A 6,977-nucleotide genomic window follows, 5' to 3' on the forward strand; every position below is an offset into this window, starting at 1 on the left:
TGGTGGCACGGTGGGTAAGAATTGGGCTGCCAACCAAAAGGTTGGCAGTTTGAATCTACCGGGCACTCCTTGGAAACCCTATGGGGCAGTTCTGCTCTGTCCTGTACAGTTGCTATGAGCCAGAATCGAGTCGATGGCAATGGATTATATCTAATAAATGACTTGTAATTAGACTTATAAAGAATACTTAAAACTCAACAATTAAAAGGCAGACAAATCATCAAAAATAAACAAAAAATTTGAAAATACGTTTTTCAAAAAAGTACATAAACATATGACATTTAAACATACGCAAAGTTGCTCATCATCATTAACGTCTCACAAACTCAAACTCAAACTAGTTAAATGTGTATTAAAACTGCAATATCATATTACTACTGACTCAGGAAATAAAAATTGGCATCTTTTGCCTGTGCATATAAGGAATGTGGCTCAGCTAGAGCACCAAGGACACACCAACCGGGCCCTAGGCCATAAAAACCACAGCTAAGACAACCTCAGTAAACATCTTTTAGGAAGTCTTTCACACAAATAAGATACTTAGAGCACGTAAGAGCCACCTATTTTTCACTCTTATCTTTTTCCCTTAGCATTTAGTAAATAGTAAGATTTCTTGGACCGATGAAGACCCTCCTGTTATTGCTGAAGCTTGTACCAATAATTATTAAAGTAAACAACTCAAAATGCAGAATCACAGTGATTTAGCAGTTTTTAGCTCATCTGTGAAAATGTGAATCTTCTAATGATCCTACACATTTGTAATGTCCATACGTATTCATGATTCTGTAACATTTTTCAGACTCAGGCAGACCTATAGCTCTGGCAGCATACTCGTCTGTTTCTCACTTTTGTCTTTTGAAACATGTGCTGAATAAAATCTTTCTTCTCGCTTTACTATAACTTTGTGGTAATTTTACCCAAGGACAATACTTATAGTAGTGATGGTAGGATTTTCTGAAGCAAAGAACTCATTCAACCCTGAGGAGACCTGGACTGCAAAGCAGAAGCCAGCAAACAGAGGTCCTATCTCCTAGACCCCATGCATTCATACTCCACGTCCCTTCGACATTGATGGGGTAAGTGCTCTCAGAAAATGCGCCTTTGCTTATTCTTTTTTTTTTTTTTCCCCTTTCTCACTGTTTCTTAGCTTTTGTTTGGCATATTGTTTTGAAAACAAGTTGTCTTGTTTAAGGAGAATCTTAGATTTTTGCTTGATCATTTGGCTAAGGTTGACATCTAGCGATGCTTTTGGTGAACTGCAACTTGGTATCTAAATTTGGACATTTCGATAAAAAGTTAAAGAGTTAATTCTATTTTCGAAACTCTCTGAGTCGCTATAAGTCACAAAATCCAGGCAGACGTTGATCCGTAATCGCCGTTAGGGTAGTCGTCAGCACTCATCATGAGCGTTAGAGACTCCTATGACAGGATAAATTGGTCACAAAACAGGCCGGAGCAATAGGCTGCCTGCCGCTCACGAGCAAACTCTCACGCAATGAAGGTGTACATTGGTCCAAGCAAAACACTGTCCACACCCTGCGGCCCTCTTCTTTAGGTTTCTTTTTTGAACCGGAGAAAACCAGCAAAATTGTGCTTTGTCTTAAGACTTTTCTTCCTTTTTAATTTAAAGATGAGAAATAACCAGGAAAAGAGTAAAATTAACAGCCCACCATCCGGCACACCTGAGGCCTATATAGTAAAAAACTTTGAACCTAATTCAACACAATATTTAGAAAAATGGCATGAGTTCTCTACAATGGCCTACACGGGAAATTTTGAATTGGTTAAGTTAGTCTTTTTGAGGTGTAAGTTAGAAGCAAAAGGTACTCAAATAAAACAAAGTCAATGGGAAGTATTTTTTAATTGGTACTTTGAATCCTCGAGAGTCAGAAAATGATTACTTTTGCTTGAGTCAAGGAAAACGTTGCTAAACAACCAAAACAAATTTTGGCATTATGAAAGGGTCCAGTAGCATTGTTAGATTCAATAATGCATAAAACTCATATTAACGTTAGAGAAAACAGGAAAAAAACTCAGAAGAATAAAATAGGAAAAAATTGCTTGTATTTATCTTGATTTCAACTCTAGTTCCCTTTTTGCTGAACTGCCTTTTCATTCTGGTGATATGTTTGAATCTGAGTTTCCATGTCCTCTGATGTCTTTAGTAGCTAATAATCCGAATTAATAGAAGGAGTGGTGGAAGTAACAGTAAACCCTTGGTCTAAATGAGAAATTAGGGCAATTGTAAAAGATTTTCCTGATCCTCATGAAAACCCTCAGAAAATTTTACACACATTTTCTATCTTAACTAGTACCTTTTTTTTATAAGCCAGGTCCTTCTTATTTACATCATTTGTTTCATATGCTACTACGTTCAGGAGGCAAGCTAGATGGATGGCTGGGGCTAAGTGGGAGCACCCAGGAGTAAGTTTAGTTCTAAAGACTGGAGTTAACAGAAAGGAACTAAGAGTTGAGGTTCAAGGTTTGATTAAAGAGTTAATAAGTGCATTTCCCAAAGTTTTTCAAAAGAAGGCTGACTGCACAAAAATTTAGGCCTGCAAACAGGGAAAATGAGAAAACTTATATACTTTTATAGATCATTTCTACAAAATATTCTAAGAACAATCAGCCTTAAGGGAATTACAAAAGAACATCAGCCTGTGTTACAGTTAGGGGTGTTATTGCCTAACCTAGCAAAAAAAAAAAAAACAGGTTTGGTAAAAAGATACATTTTAAATTTGGAAAATGTAAATCCTTCAGAATTGGTTGCAGTGCCTTACAAATTAGCTGCAACTTAAGAAGAAGGAAAAAAAAATAGAGAATGTGAGGTAAAAACTAGAAAGCCCAAAAATAAATTGATGGCTTTCTGGTTGCAACAGCTGCAAAGTAGAGGTGGTAGTGATAGAACGCTGACCGAGGGACAGACTCAAACAAATATGCCCAAAAATGAGCTAGTTCGGAAGCCCAGACATTTCAAGCGGGTTTGTTTAAAACTTAAGAATAAAGAGAGGGTTACTTCTCCAGCATCCCCATTACCTTCACAGTGACAGGGCTGCAAGGATTGAGGGGTTTCACCATGGTTCCTCTCAACAGTCGGGGGAGACAACACTCCGCGTAAATGGGGAGGCTTGTGCCTTCCTGATTGACTCGGATGTAACCATGTCAGCATAAATCTCATGTGTTTAAGAAAACCTCTTCCTCAGAGTAACAAAACTTCTAAAATTGTGGGAATTTCAAATGAACAACAAATTTTGCCTCACTCAGAGCCGGTACCAATATTTCTAGAACCCACTGAAGATTTACATCTTTTCCTCCTGAGCAATGATATTTTGGTAATTTATTAGGACGAGATTTGTTATCCCAATGGTGATGCCATATACAGTTTACTGACAGTGGAGAAATTCTATTAAACTTTCCTCCATTAGATGAGTCATTTACTGAAAGAAAAGTAGAAGGTGCTCTATACTTTATTCAAGGGTATGAAGTAAACAACTGTGGAACAAACTCAGGGAGAAGAAAAGGACTTAGAATAATGCCTAGTGAACTCTAGGCAAGAACAACCACAAATGTAGGAAAAGTCTTGTCAGCTGAACTTATTCAGGTTCAGATAGACATTTCTAAACCCGTTACTAAAATAGCTCGGTATCCACTAAAGCCTGAAGTTTTAGTGGGGTTAGAACTTATATTCCAAGATTTTCTGCATCAAACTTTAGTTATACCATGGACTAATCCTTGCAACACTCTTATTTCTCCAGTAAAAATACCAAACAATAGAGGGTGGAGATTTGTACAAGATTTGAAAGCTATAAATAAGATTACAATAATTAGGTCCCCTGTGGTTCTCAATCCTTACTTAGCCCAGTACTAAGTGATGATATATTCTTTACAGTTATAGATCTCTGTGGCACTTTTTTTTGTACCCCTGTTTGGATAGTCAATACTTGCTTCTACCTAGAAAAAAAAAATATGAGGACAGTTTTCCCCCAAGGTTAAATGAAAGTCCTGCTTAGTTTTCACAAGTATTACATTCAGATTTAGTTCTATTTTAATTTAAATTTTTAAAAAAGTCATCAAATCTATTCTGACCCATGGCGATACTATAGGACAGAGTAGGACTTCCCCATAGGTTTTCCGGGCTGTGGGTAGTGGATTCGAACTGTCAACCTTTTGATTAGCAGCCAAGCTCATAACCACTGCACCCACCAGGGCCCCATTTTAATATGGATCAGTGTTATTCAGTACATAGATGATTTTATGATTTGTTCTACCTCCGTACAGTATTTTATTATTACAACATTTAGCCACTAGAGGGCATAAGGCTTCCAAAGAAAAATCACAATTTGCTCAAAAGCAAAAACCAAACCCATTGCCATAGGGATGATTCCAACTCACAGCAACACTACAGGACAGAGTACGACTGCCCCGTAGGGCTTCCAAGTTGCAGCCAGAGGATTCCAACTGCAGACCTTCTGGTTAGCAGCGGAATGCTTAACCACTGCACCACAGTGTGCTCAACCTACTGTTAAATATTTAGGGCAGCTTATTTCAGCCGAAGGTATTTTTGAAGATTCAAGAAGAAAGGAAACTACGTTAACTTTTCCTTTGCCTACTGTGCTCCTGGCACTACTTTCTTTGTAGTATGAGGTCCCCATGTCTCAAGGACTCACTGTGCTCCTGGCACTACTTTCTTTGCAGTATGAGGTCCCCATGTCTCTCTGCTCATTTATCTCTTTTGTATCTTAGAAGAGATTGACTCAAAGCACAACCTAATCTTGTAGGTCAAGTTCTGGCTCATTAACACAACTGCTCTTAGCCCCACCTCATCGAAATCATATTGGTAAGATTTTTTACACACAGAAAAATCACATCGGATGACAAAATGGTGAACAATTACACAATCCGGGGAATCATGGACTAGCCAAGTTGACACACATTTTGGGGGGACACAATTCAATCCGCAACAGATACTACAGTCTTCAGTTAGATGCAGTTGCTTATGCTTATCCTCCATGCTCAAGGGCAGTGGCAGCAACTGGGAAATTAGCAGAAGACACTGAAGATAAATTTTAAGTAATGACTTAGATTCCTTTGTTTCACATGCAGTAGCTGCTATTCTCAGATCTGCTTTAACTCAGGGTCTATCTGCCAGCAGGTTAACCTCTTATGAAGCCTTACCATTGACAGCCCCAAATATTCTAATATATGTTGTTAAAGCTTTAAATCTTGCTACTTTTTTCACTGAGGAAGAAGGAGTACCACACGACTACTTTGATTTGACAGATCACCTTCTGATCCCAAGAGGAGATATCCAAGAAACTCCTTTAGCTAACCTTTCTGCAGTTTAATTTGTAGATCATTCTTACTTAAAACCAAGTCTGACTTCAAGCAAATATCAGAGACGACATGTGGTAGCCAAGTTATTAGGAAAAAAATCAATCCGTGACCATATTTACAAATCCCAAGTATATATTTGGATGGTTCATGACTTTGGGATGTTATGGAAACAGCAAAGATTTTTAATATTGGGAGGTTCTCCCATTAAGAATGGAAACAGGTATTTGAATTCTTTGAGGCCTTACTGTTACCTTCAGACATAGCCGTGGTTAAGACACAAGCACAGCAGCCAAAGTGACAGCTTCAGACTGAGGAAGTGATGGCAATGAATTAGCTGACACTGCAGGAAAAAGAGCGGCCGATAAAGAAACCTCAATACCCAACCCAGCTCTATCTGAAAATTCCTTAAGGATAGTTCAAACAGAAGTTATTGGGACTAATCCCCCTTCAAAGTTATATGAAATAAAAAATTAGGAAAGCAGGGACCGACCAAGTCTCTATTTTTAATACAGAATCCAAATTTAGAGGTATTGAAAAGGCATCAAAACTTATGCCCTGAAACTGAAATGACTAAATAGACAGCAGGTAAATTCCATCTTAATAAAGAAAATGAATCATGGATGGGTCCCGGCAATAATATTGTTATTCTTAAGGGAATACATAGACCTTTGTTATTGGCCAGGTTATTAGAATTCCAAGAGCATAAACACTTTTGGGGAAACTTTGAAGATGCAGCTTACTGTCTACATGACAAACATGATACCGTATAGAAGTCTATTAATGGTGGAAGGAACAGGACCAGATAGCTACCATTCTGCGTGCACTGATTTTGGGAATAGAGAACAACGTCCATTGTGCTGAGGATGTAAATCCAGTTTACAACCACAGGTAGCAGAGGATCCAGAGAAAACCACACATGCTAAGTTACACAGTTTACTTTCACACCAAAAAGCTATGCCTCCTCTAGAACAACAAATATGGAAGGAAGAGGAATGTACTTTAAATTACGATACAGACATTTGGATAGGGCCTGATCAAACTCTGGTCCTGCCAAGACAATTACATCTTTCTGTAATTTGTAGTTTCTGTCAAGATCATTTGGTAAGAGAAAAAACTCTGCGGAAAATTTTAAAAATACGTTACTGGGGTCATTTCTGAAAACTGTGAATGATGTGGTGAAAAATTGCACTATTCGCCAAAAATTTAACCCATGAGGAACTTAATCAGCTCCTCGGGGTCAATATCTCCTCCCTACAGGACCTGTGGCTGATTGGCAAGTGGATTTTATACAGCTTCCCCCAGCTCAAAATTATGTTTTAGTCATGATATGCAGATATTCTCATTGGGTAGAAGCATTTCCCTGTCAAAATACTACTGCAACCTTTGTTGTTAAAAACTTGTTAGAAACTATTCTTCCTATGTGGGGCACTGCTCACACCCTGTGTAGTGATAGAAGTTCTCACTTTACTGGTGAAATTTTGACAGCAGTTTGTGACATCTTTCCTATCTTGGGTCAGTTACATTACTCATATCATCCACAGTCTTCGGGGTTAGTTGAAAAAACAAATGGGATAGTAAAAGTCTCATTAGCTAAGCTTACTACTTCTTTAAAACTAAGGTGGGCTCAAGTGCTTCTAATCGTG

Source organism: Loxodonta africana, unplaced genomic scaffold (assembly GCF_030014295.1).
Source record: "Loxodonta africana isolate mLoxAfr1 unplaced genomic scaffold, mLoxAfr1.hap2 scaffold_55, whole genome shotgun sequence".
NCBI classification, from domain to species: Eukaryota; Metazoa; Chordata; class Mammalia; order Proboscidea; family Elephantidae; genus Loxodonta; species Loxodonta africana.